The sequence below is a fragment of the Mustela nivalis genome (genome assembly GCF_964662115.1).
Source record: "Mustela nivalis genome assembly, chromosome: 12".
Taxonomy (NCBI): domain Eukaryota; kingdom Metazoa; phylum Chordata; class Mammalia; order Carnivora; family Mustelidae; genus Mustela; species Mustela nivalis.
In genome coordinates, this window is record NC_139031.1 from 13,347,672 (window position 1) to 13,360,069 (window position 12,398).

Sequence of the window (12,398 nt, forward strand, 5' to 3'; positions counted from 1 at the left end):
GGTCCTGGGATTGAGCCCCGCATCAGGCTCTCTGCTCAGCGGGGAGCCTGCTTCCTCCTCTCTCTCTGCCTGTTTCTCTTACTACTTGTGATCTCTGTCTGTCAAATAAATAAATAAATAAAATCTTAAAAAAAAAATTACAGAAAAACAGCTAACGTCACACTCGATGATGAAAGAGTGCTTATTTCTAAGACTAGGAACAAGGCAAGGACATCTACCCTCTCTACTGTTACTCAATGTAGTACTAGAACTTTTAGCAAGTGCAATAAGGCAAGAAAAATAAATAAAAAGCATACAGGTTGGAAAGGAATAAACAAAATTGTCCCAACTCTCAGATGACATCATTGTCCACATAGAAAATCCTAAGAAATAAAAAAAAAATACTGAATAATAAGTAAATTCAGCAAGGTTGCTGTATTCAAGATGAACACATACACGCATAAAATCAATAATATTTCTGTATGCCAACAATGAACATGTTGAATTCAAAATTAAAATACAGTGCCATTTATAATATAGAGGAAATAAAGGACACCTAAATAAATAGATACAGCATGTTCACGGGTTAGAAGACCCTACTGTAAAGTTGTCAGTTATTTCAAAATGGATCCATAGGTTCAGTGCAATTCCTGTCAAAAGCACAGCAAACATTTTCTGTAGGCATAGACAGGCTTATTCCAAAATTTTTATGGAGGAGTGCCTGGGTGGCTCAGTGGGTTAAGCCTCTGCCTTCAGGTCAGGTCATGATCTCAGGGTCCTGGGATCGAGCCCCACATCGGGCTCTCTGCTCAGCGGGGAGCCTGCTTCCCTCCCCCCACTGGCCTGCCTCTCTGCCTACTTGTGATCTCTCTCTCTGTCAAATAAATAAATAAAATCTTAAAAATAAAATAAAATAAAATAAAATTTATATGGAAAGGCAAAGGACTTAGAATAACTAAATCCATTTTGGAGGAAAAAAAAAAAGAGTAAAGTGGGAGGAACAGTCTACCAGATTCTGAGACTTGGCTACAGTAGCCAAGAATGTGTGGTCTTGGCAGAGAAATAGACACATCAATGAATGGAGCAGAATAGAGAGCCTAGAAATAGACCCACACAAATATCATCAACTGATTTTTGACAAAAATACGAAAGCAACTCAATGGAGGAAGGATGGCCTTTCAGCAAGTGGTGCTGGAATACTTGGAGGTATGCTGGCAAAAAACCAAACCTCACACCTACAAAAATCAACTCAAAATGGATCACACAGTTAAATGTAAAACATAAAACCTCTAGGGGAAAAAAAAGGTAGAATCTTTGGGGTCTAGGACTAGGCAAGAGTTCGTAGACTTGACAACAAATGTACAATCCATAAAGGACAAAAATTGATCAATTGAACCTCATCAAAATAAAAATTTTTTGCTCTTTGAAAATGCTCTCTAGATGCAAAGACAACTGACAGACTAGGAGAAAGTATGTGTAAACCATCTATCTGACAGAGAACTTCCATCTAGAATATATGAAGAACTCTTAAAACTCAATAGTTAAAAAAAATATATACCAATAATCCAGTAGAAAATGGGCAGGGGCACCTGTGTGGCTCAGTCAGTTAAGCATCTGACTGTTGATTACAGCTCAGGTCATGATCTCAGGGTTAGTGAGACTGAACCTGATGATGTTGGGCTGCACACCCAGCGAGGAATCTGCTTGGGATTCTCTCTCTCCTTCTTCCCCTCCCTTGCTTGTGCATGCTCTAAGTAAGTAAGTAAGTAAATAAAATCTTACCCAAAAATGGGCAAAAAGACAGGAAAAATATTTCACCCAAGATTATACAGATGCCAAGGAAGCACATGAAAACATGTTCAATATCATTGGTCATTAGGGAAAGGCAAATTAAAGCCACAATGAGACATCAATATATATCTATCAGAATGGCTAAAATAAAAAATAATAAGGACATCAAATGCTGATGAGCATGTGGAGAAACCAGATTAGTCATGCCTTGCTGAGGTGGATGTAAAATGGTACGGCCTCTCCAGAAAGTAGTTTGGAAGTTTCTTGTAAAACTAAACATGCATTTACCATATGACCTGGCAATAGCACTCTTGGGCATTTATCCCAGATAAATGAAAATTTATGTTCACACTAAAACATATTCATGAATGTTCATGGCAGCTTTTCTCATAATAGGCAAAAACTGAAAACAACCCAAATGCTCTTCAACAGATGGAAGGTTAACAGTGGTATATCCCTACAGTGGAATACTATGCAGCAGTCGAAAACTCAAACTGTTGATACATACAATGATTTGGATGGATCACAAGGGAATTATGGGAGTGAGAAAAGCTAATCTAGAGGAGGTGACATGTGATTCTTCTTGTATAACCTTTCTGAAATTGCCAAACTGTAGAGAAGGAGAAGAAATTAGTAGTTGCCACAAGGTTAGGGATAGGAGTGGGGAGGAACCCATGTGGGCTCCAAAGAGTGGCGCCAGAGAGCCTTGGGGGTAAAGGGACAGTTCTGTATCTTGGCTTTGGCAGTGGTCACACACATAAAACCACATAGATCTGTACACACACACATACACAAGTGCGTGTAAACTGATAAAATCTGAATAAGTATTGTGGGTTGTACCAGTTTATCAAACCAGTAAGTTTCCTGGTTTGATGATGTCCTACAGTTATTTGGGAGGTCATCCCTGGGGGAAACTGGGTAAAGGGTACACAGGACCTCTCTGTACCTTTTTTGCAACTTCCGATCAATCTAGAATTCTCTCAAAACAGTGAAATGTTTTAAGTCACCTGGGAGCTTGATGTACACAGTCCCTGCTCTGCTCCTCCCCAAGTCAGACCAAGTAGGCCTGGGCGGGGCCAAGAATCCGCATTTTTAACAGGCTCTCCACATTCTGATGCCAGGAGACAACGAAGGCCCACACTCTGGGAAATGCTCTCTGAAGGGGGTGATTTTTCAGCCTCAGTGGCTGGTCAGAACTGTCTGTGGAGCGCTCAGAAAACAATGCCTGCCCCACCTAGACCTGCCTGACCAGAGTCTCTGGGGTGGAATCCGGTCCCTTTTAACAAGGTCCCGAGGGTGACCAGCCTGGGGACCCACAGCTAAAAATCCTGCTCTATATTTAACCGAAGTTCACACTCATTCTCATTTCCCTATATTCTTAGACCTAAAACAAAGGGATTTACATTAGGGTGCACCCATATTCTGGCAATATATTTGTATTGATTTAGTTATTACCAAAATAATTTTACATGTGATCTGGATTTTAAAAAAACAACAACAACAAAATAATGCTTCTATATTCAAATGGAAGTTGTCCTTCCAAGTGGGCACCTTGGGAGTCCTTGTGCTTTTTTCTAGTAATATTGCTAATGCTAAAAACAATTTTGTCACAATTCCTTTAGAATTGCTTCAGAGACTGTTTATGAACCTCGTGAGAAAACTGGCCCCATTTTACATGTAAATTGCGTAATCTTGTGAATTTATATTTACACAAACACTCATCTCTAGTTTGAGGAGCTCCCAGAAAGATTTCGAACAGAGAAAAATGTAATGAAGATTGTTTTTCGGGGTCCCCTCCTGGGTACCTGGGAGGGCTCTGGCCTTCCTGTCTGCCCAGTGCCGCCACAGGAGGCGGCCTCCCCTATTCCGTGCGGTACTGGAGGAGTTGTTGATGATAGCACTTTGCCATTTCACCACCAAGTCCACTCCCGTCTGGTCATGGATGGACTCGCCACCCAGGCATGCCAATCACAATGACTCATCTCCTTGGCAACACTGACTGGTCCTGGGTGGACACATGACCCAGTCAGGGCCAGTCAGAATCCTACATTGGATCTATACATGCAGACTGCAGGGAGAAAGCTTCAGCTTTCTCCTAGAGCTGCTAAATTGGGGATAAAGGGGAACAGGGCAGTTGGCCGCCATCTTTCTACTGTGTGGTAGGAACTGTCCGCAGAAGGAGCAAACAGGAACGAGCAGAGATTTCAGACAAAGGGGGTGTCAAGGAAGTACAAAGTCCAGTTCGAAGCTCTGCCTGCTGCTGCCCTTCCCGGATTCCCCACACTTCAGTCATAGCGTTTGTGCTTTAGGTCATGTGAGTTGGGTTTCTATCATTTGTTAGCCAGAAGTCCTAACCAAGATGGTGCCCCCTTTCCTCCTTAGCTTTGTGAATACCTGACACCCTCCTGCCTCTCAAAATGTACTTCCCCAAGGGGGCTGATCTCAGTTTGGTACATCAGTGTGAAGGTATGGGGGCATCTTACTGCTCCCTGAGATGGGGGGCACCTACTGCCCAGTAATATGCACCCGAGCTCAGAAGGCTGGATCTGGGATCAGCCAGCATTGCCACCCACCCAGACACTAGTTCTGGGCTCCAGCTTCCTTGACTCTGAAATATGGAAGGAAAACATGATAATCTCTATAGTTTGGTGTGGCTTTGAAGCCTTTAATTCCTATGAATTAAAAAGAAAATTACATCATGGTCTTTGAATGTTAAGTCTCCTCTCTATAGGGTGTGAAGGCACTCCCTAGATCAGTGCAATGAGCCAGTGAGGTGTTGGACTGGGTTGAGGGCCATCCTCAGGACCTTTGCACGAACCAAAGCTGTTAGCATTCACTGCACACTTACCACCTGCCAGGCCTTGTTCTAGGTGCGTTGCCCATATGATCTTATCCTTAAGGGACGTGGATGCGGTAGTTACTATACCCACTTTTCAGAATAGGACACTGAGGCTAAGGGAAAGAAGTTGCCCAAGGACGCGCTACTCCAGGGCCGCCTGATCTGTGGAGCTGTTCAACGCTGAGCAGGTGAGTGAGAGGAAGCCACCAAGCCACCAGCTGCGCCGACGGGTTCTTTTCGAGGAGGAAACACAGACCAGCTTCTTGTTTCACTGACCAGACCCCCAGCCCCCACCTGCCAGCTCAGTTACAAAGGTAAGTTCTTACTTCACCTTTTGGTAAAAGTTCTTAGCCATTATGTTCATTTATGTTTATTTATGCACATAAGAATCTGCGTATTGAACTCCAGAGCAACTGGTTGAAGAGAAAATTTAGGCCAATCATGAAGTATTGTGCAAACAAGAAAACCCACTTGTTTGACTGTTTAATTGGCAGATTTTCTGTTTTGTGTTTTTTTTTTTTTTTTTTAAACTGACCAGTCAGTTCAATCAAGATAGCCGATAATTGCCTTCTGGTCACCGAGGTGAGGTAGCCTGCTGGTATTAGCCTGTGGACTGCCTGGCCCTGTGCCAGGAGGCCTGCACCTGTCAGGGGCAGCCCAGCTCTCCAGGCTGTTCATCAGAGGTGCCTACAGGACCCGTCATGAGAGGATGGGCAGGTTACGCAGCTGAACAGAAAAGCACATTGTAAACTAGTACATGTAGTTGTGTAAATAAATACTAGCCCATCCAACTGTATCAGTTCACCCAACAAGCATTTACTGAGCCAAACTCTGTGTCAGGCACAGTGCTGGGTCATGTTAATAATATCCCTAGAAAAAGTCTAGAGGAAGCTGTACTGGCCCACGGTGCTGGTATCTGAAGCAGGAAATGTTGGGGGGCTCTGACTTGTCATGCTGTCTTTATTTCTTTAATGTCCCAGTATTTTATAATGAGTGCGTGTGACTTTTCTAATAAGAAAAAGACCAAAGCGGGGGGAAAAAAAAGGATTTCTCACCGGATTGGCCCCGTGGTGTCTTTTTTAAGAGTCAAGGTGGGCGTTGGCAGTGACACAACTGTCTGGACTTGGGTTCAAGGCCCTGCCTTATGATTTCACAACTGTGTCACCGTGAGCAAACCACAACTTTCTGAACCAGTTTCTTAATCAAGGAGGTGTGCTAGGAGGGTTGGATGAAAAACAGGGGAATGTTTTGCCCACAGTAAAGTTTTAGGTAAGCACTGGTTATGATCACCTCTCCATCAGCAGTGTGAGCCCCCTTCCCTGCGTGCCCCAGCAGGTGGGCCGCACCCTGGTAGAGCCACTTGTAGGGGGTGAAGAGGCTGGGTGAGGCATGCCCCTGGGGGGGACAGATGATCTGCTGGCCCCCAGCCCCCAGCGTCTGCAGAAGGAACCTGGACACTTATCCAGAGACTCCTGGTTTCCAGGGAGGGTCTGAAGGATCGATGAAGCATCTGGTAAATCCTTGCCTCAGTGACAGTGTGATTTCCTGGCACGTGGGGGTGGGGCTGGCTTGGCCTTAAGCCTAACCTCTGGCCCCCCGTAGGTGTGGAAGAGGTAGGCACGCAGTTGCAGAGGGTTGTGCAGAGCCTGAAGGAGGTCACTGTGATGAGTCCTAGTCTCTCACTTTCCAGAAAGTTCTGAGAAAGGCTAGAAAGGCAGAAGTCCACTGCCAGTTGTCCTAGGTCATTGGCTTTCTGGGCTGTGCAGCGGCCATGGTGCTGGGAGAAAGAATGGCCCTAGGAGGCCTGAGAGTCTGTCCCAGCTCAGCTCACTGGGGCATCTTGCTATCCAAACTGTCATTAGAGCCCAGGAGGCTTGAGTTAGCAGAGAGGCAGAGTAGACTCAAGCTGCCAGGGACACTTCCTAGAGGAGCAGTGACAGAGTCACAGGCCCATGGAGTTTGGAGTCACTGGGAGCAGGAGTGTGCCCCCTGCGTGCGGACGCCTCACTGCACACGTGCTGGGGGGCATATACTGACCTCAGCCCTACAGAGCCTGATGGACCGACTCAGCCTTTTATAAGGAGCCCTGCCCCTCTCGGTGGGGCCTGGGGCAGCTCCGTGTCTTCCTCCTGCCCTCCTCCTACTCTGGTCTCTCACTTCCTGGCTGGACTTTGGATCTCCCACTCAGAGATGTATGTCTCCATCAGACAAGACAATCATTGGCTTGTCTTCCCAACCTGCTGCTTGTCTACACATGGGTCCCGACTCAGCTATGCACCTGGGACCTTGTAAAATGCAAATCTAACGGTACCACTCCATTATCTTAAACCCTTCAATGGTTGGTCACCATCAAGGTCTTGGGCAGTCTTCAGCTCGGACTGCAAAATGTAGCCCCTGCCTTGTTCTTCAGCCTCACACCTTCCTATTCCCCATCACCCCAAGTGCCAGGATGGATGGATGATCACCCTGATTCATTGAAACCCTCCATCATCCCTCACCTCCACACCTTTGCACATGCTGTTCCCCCCGCTTTTCTGGAACAGCATCCCTCCTTCTCATTTTCCTGCCTGGTTGACTATTAGTAGTTCTCCACTAACAGTAGTTAGATGTGTGCTTGGCTGTCCGTCCTCGTGATTCTGAGTGCTTTAAACAAAGAAACCTTCTTTTATTTATATTTGGCCTTTAGCACTGACTACAGTTGTGGGCAGGTGGTAGTAATGTTAATGGAGCATGTGTATCCCAGCCCCACCCTCTAAGGCCTCAGGGTAGAGGCCCCGTCTCTCTGGGGAGGACCATTGCAGTAGCCCTTAAACCAACTCCTCCAAACCAGCTCCTCCCTCAAGACCAAATCTACCCTTGAAAGCAGAAGCTGACTATGTTGTCACATGCCTGATAAGCCTCTAATTGCTCTCCATTGTTCGAAGTAATAGGTCCAGCTTCTTGGCCTGTCACCAGGGGCCCTGCAGGAGCCCATAACCTCTCTCCCTACCTTATTCCTCTTCTACCAAGGTTCACAAACTTTCTCAATTTGTGGCACGGGTACTGACTTAGGAGCTTTACATAGCCTCCCAAGGCTGAAGGAGGTACCCAAGAGTCTCCTTTTTAAGCACGTAAGTCCAAACAACTCAATAATTATTCATGTTCTAACAACTCAGTGGACATTGGGAAAAGGAAGACACATAAATTGAAAGTACTTCTCACAGTGTCCAAAAGATGTCACTGTGTTCCCCATGAATATTTAAAATACCCCAGGAAGCCCCTGGAAATTCATGGGTGGCACCCTGGGTTGCCTCAGGCACGTAGTTTGGGAACCACAGCCACATACAGTTGCTCAAAAAATGATCATTTGTGGTTCCCCAGATTTGCAGCTTATCCCCATGCCCCATTCTTTTCACACACAATTTTCCCTGTGATATCCCGGTCTCCATCTTGTTGGGAAACCCCGTTCTGAAGTTGGGTCACCTGTCCGCTCTTCTCTGGACCCTTCTCAGACCCTTCCTTGCGACATCTAGAGCGCCTGGTCCACTCTTTCATTTATTTACATCTCATTCTGTTTTATTTATCGATAGGCTCCTTACTGCTATGGATTCTTTGAGGATAAAGCTTTATTCTTATTTTTCTCTTGCATCCCTGAGAGGCCAGCAGAGCTCCCCCTACATAGGAGTAAATGGGGGGATGGTTCGGAATCTGCCTTTCTCGTTCTGGGGAGTCACTTGGTATGCTCCTGACTTCCCAGTTCCTGCGACTGGCCCATTTGAAGCCAGGCTTGAAGCCTCAGAGCCTTGTGTCCCTTTATCCTGCATTCCAAAAGCCACCATGGTCCCCGTTCCTTCCAAAACCTCACAGGTCTTCCTGTTTCTCTCCCACCGTGATGGAAGCAGCGTCCGCATGGAGGGCCGCTCTACTGGCTTCTTCACCAGTGTGTGTCCCTTTGTGGCTGGCGCTGGTGATCTCAGTTACGGTTATGCACTGTCACCTGGGCGCCAGGGGGCGGGAGGAAGTTGGCGCTGAGCATGCAGAACTCTTAGATCACCCCCCTACTGCCGCCCAATGGCTTTGCCCAGTGATTTCACTTGAATCAGAGGTTCCATGACATGGTAACACTGAGACGAGTGGCTCAGATCCCCCTTTAGGGGAGGACTTAGCCCGCCATTGACAGCGTAGTCAGCAGAGAGCCTCCACTCTAACTCCTGGGTCTTGGGCGACATGGACCAGGCTGCAGCTCCATCTTTGTCCCCCGGTCCAGATGGTCAACTTCTCGTGCTCCAACCGTTCCCACCTCAAAGTCTTTCTCTAACTGTTCTTACAAGGGGAAACTCTTTTTCTTCTTCCTCCTCATCTCCCTGTTATCATCCCTCAAGACCAAACTCAAGGACTGCCTCATCCTGGAAGCCCTCTCTGCCTTCCCTGGCCCATGAGTCTACCCAGTTCATGGCTTCAGGTTGTCTGCTTAATCATGTATTCAGCCATTTACTCCCTGCCATTCTGTACAACTTGGCCTAGGTCTGTGTTTTTCTTCTAAATTAGATGCCAAATTTCTTCAGGAAACAAGAAATGAGTGAGAGTTTTTTTGGTTTTTGTTTGTTTGTTTGTTTTTGTTTTTGTTTTTTCTTGTGGAAGAGCGGGATGATCTCCCCACTGCCGTCAGCTCAGTGCTACCCGCATAACCAAGCCCAAAACATCTGCTGAGTGGACGATGCCAGGGCTGAGGCCAGCAGTGAATTCTTCCAGCCATGGGGGAAACTGTCCCCTCTGTCTCTCTGCCATTAGAAGAAATGGACCCAGACCCCGAAAAGAGTGTGGAGAAGGTCATAAGGAACAGAGAGAAGGGCATGCTGCTCCCACGACGAGCTGAGAAGTGATGGCTGAAAGGGTGTTGCGTATGGAGTTAGAATGCTGTGACTCTAGGCTGGTCCCTTCAATCTTAGGGTCACAGTCCCTACACCCAGTAGATTTTCCAGGTATCAAGTGGAAAAGCAGGTCTCCCCACCCTTCCTTACGGACCTTCTTGGCTCCTGCCAGGAATACGTGTCGTCGGTCCTACTGTGGGTTTCTAGTAGTGACAGTAGGGGGTGAAGGAGGGCTTGGCAGAGTTCACACAAGCCACCTTGGAAGAGGCTGGAGAACCACAGCGACCCCAGGGGAGTCCATGAGAGCCAGGCCCGCCTGTGACCCTCCCCGCCTGCAGACCATCTCCCGCTGGTCCCTCACCCAAGCAGTGTCAGCCACACCCATGGAAAACAGGCCAATGCCTGCTCCTGAGGGGCCCAGGTCCACAGCCCTGGTGCGGTGTCTGGGTGACGGCAGCGTCCTACCAGGAGGCCTCACGCTGCGGAGGAACAACCCCAGGCTGGCAGCCAGGAGATGCGGGTTCAAGCTTTCCTCTACTTTCATGAGTCTCTGGCTCTGGGGCAGGAAGTTAGCCTCTCCCCTGACCCTCAGCTTCTTCATCTGTAAGATGAAGTGGCCCTTCCAGTCCTGGTGAGCTGTGACTCTGTCAAGCTACCGTCACGCTTCCTCCAGAACAGAGCTATGGCAGAAAAAGGGAACTGCTGGGCAGCAGGGTTGGGGGGGGGGCGGTTAGTTATCTGAAACAAACCTACAACAATAAACCTCTCTACTCTATTGAATATACCCGCCCATTTAATTTATTCAGTTAATAAAACTTATTCCCCAGAGGGGGACAGGCAGAGGTAAGCCACAAACCAGTCTGCCTGTGTGAGCATGGGTATATATGTCTCGCTCATAACAATAAAAAAAAAAGAGTAATTAAGAGACGTATTGAAGTGTACAGAAATCCTGAAGGACACCGAAGAGTCCAATTGGAGTTACTGTCCTTGGTGCAAATTTAATTCAACAGGGAATAGATAAATAAAAATAAAGAAAAAACAAATTCAGAACAGATGTTAGGCAAGCAATTTTTTTCACAGTAAGAATCATAAACGTGAAGAACAGCCTATAAGGCAAAGTTGTTGATGCAAACAGCATCAAGCTACTAAATAAATAGTTAGATGGCTCTGCAGGGACAAAGAAACATTAAAATAGTCATTTGGCTGTCCCCGAATATTTGCGCCCACACAGTGATGCCCAGGCATGTCGGTTCCCGGGCACAGGAGGGGGCTGTGTGTGTGTGTGTGTGTGCGCGCGCGCGCATTCTGGTGGGTGTAGAGAGGACGTGCAAGGCATATATTGGTGTGAGACTCTAGCAAAATCTCCTCTCCCCGGCTGCCATGTGGGCGCAGAATATGAATAGTGAGGCTCCGCAAATGCTGGAGAGTCGGTTCGAAAGAAGACAATGGGGTCGGGGAGGAGCCCCAGTGCCGGGATGGCGCACCCACAGTCCTGGGCAGGCAAAGATCAGAGAGTTCAGTGGCAGAAGGATTTCAGGCACAGTGAGGGAGAGATGGGGGCAGGCCCGGATCACAGTGTTTTTAGAGAGACAAGGAAGCTCCAAGATGATCTTTCTAGCCCAAACTCCCCTCCCCCATTGCATAGCTGGAGGAAAATGAAGGACCCAAGAGGAGAGATGACCCGTGGGCACCACCTGGACACTTGCCACGGCCAGGAGGAGGGGAGGTCAGGAATTCCCTGGGAGCCACAAAAAGCCAGAGACACTGCTGCCTGACTTTCCTGAGGACCTGTAGCAGGGGGACGGAAGCTTGCCGCAGCCCCAGCTAGGGACGGCCCCTGGAGCTGGCGCTCTCCCTGGGGGCACCTGCTGGTGTAAGACCTTTCAGAGACTGACCTGAGGAGCGGACGGATCATCACCGCACCCAGGGCAGGCTGCACTCACGGTTCCTTCGATTTTCAGGGCAGACCTGGGAGGTAGCAGGCACGTGCATGTTTTTTTTTTTTTGAAGGTTGGGGACAATGGTTCAGTCGCTTGTTCTAGTCCCACGGCTGCAAACAGCCAAGCTAAGACCAGAACCCAGATCTGGCTGGCAATCCAGTGCTCCTTTGGGCACCGTGGGCAGACCCCCAAGGGTTAGGCTAGGGGAGAGGGTGCCCCTTGGGAGGGGGATGGGTTAGTAGCCCCCAAAGAACCTGATGCATGACCAGAGGGGAGCCCCGCTCTTGTGTCATGAGAGCGGCGCCCCTCCCTCATCTATTTATCCCGTGGATCCCAGGCTGGACTGGCGCGTGCAAATCACTTCTGTGCTTCTGCGGGCTCGCTACTGAACTGATGGCCATGGTCACTGATGGAGAAAGGTTATAGACTGTTGGCCCCAAACCTTGATTTAATATGAGAACCTTTCCCCCAATTCCTTTCGTTATATCCCAAGGAAATAATACTAATTATCCCAATCAGCAACCCGTTGAGGTTTTATCCCAAAAGGTACATGCTGGTCACTCAGCAGATGCTTCCTGAGCCCACGTGTCGGGCACCGTCGTGGGCTCTGGGAATAGCCCCGCACGGGAGACAGACTGCGCGTCCACACAGAGCGTGCATTCTGAGAGCTGCGCGGAAACAAGTAATGAAGTGACTTGTCATTGGGTCTGATGTCCTAAGATGGGAGTGTTGGGAACATCCGAGGAACAACACTAGGGGACTGTGGAACAGAAAAGGCTTGGAACTAGGAGAACCAGGGACATCTGGCTGACTCAGTCCATGGAGCACGCTGCTCTTAATCTCAGGGTTCTGAGTTCAAGCCCCATGTTGGGCAGGGAGCCTACTTAAATTAAAAAAAAAAAAAAGAGAGAGAGAGAGAACCTGCGCAGCCCTGCACTCAGCTCTTGCTAACCATGTACTATTTTTGTCGTGTGTTTCCATATAAGTGGAGGATAATTA

General features: G+C 47.9%; 1 protein-coding gene and 1 long non-coding RNA gene across 2 annotated transcripts in view; one reads left to right on the forward strand and one right to left on the reverse strand.

The window, feature by feature from the left end:
• The window catches only part of TBXAS1 (thromboxane A synthase 1), a 165,272-nt gene that overhangs the window by 83,391 nt on the left and 69,483 nt on the right, over positions 1 to 12,398 (reverse strand). The gene's annotated exons all lie outside the window — the stretch shown is intronic.
• LOC309845683 overlaps positions 1 to 12,398 on the forward strand; it is a 170,185-nt gene that overhangs the window by 62,192 nt on the left and 95,595 nt on the right. Inside the window, exon 2 of the long non-coding RNA XR_014301417.1 lies at positions 4,713 to 4,923. This is a non-coding gene — a long non-coding RNA (uncharacterized lncRNA). The remainder of the gene's footprint in view (positions 1 to 4,712; positions 4,924 to 12,398) is intronic.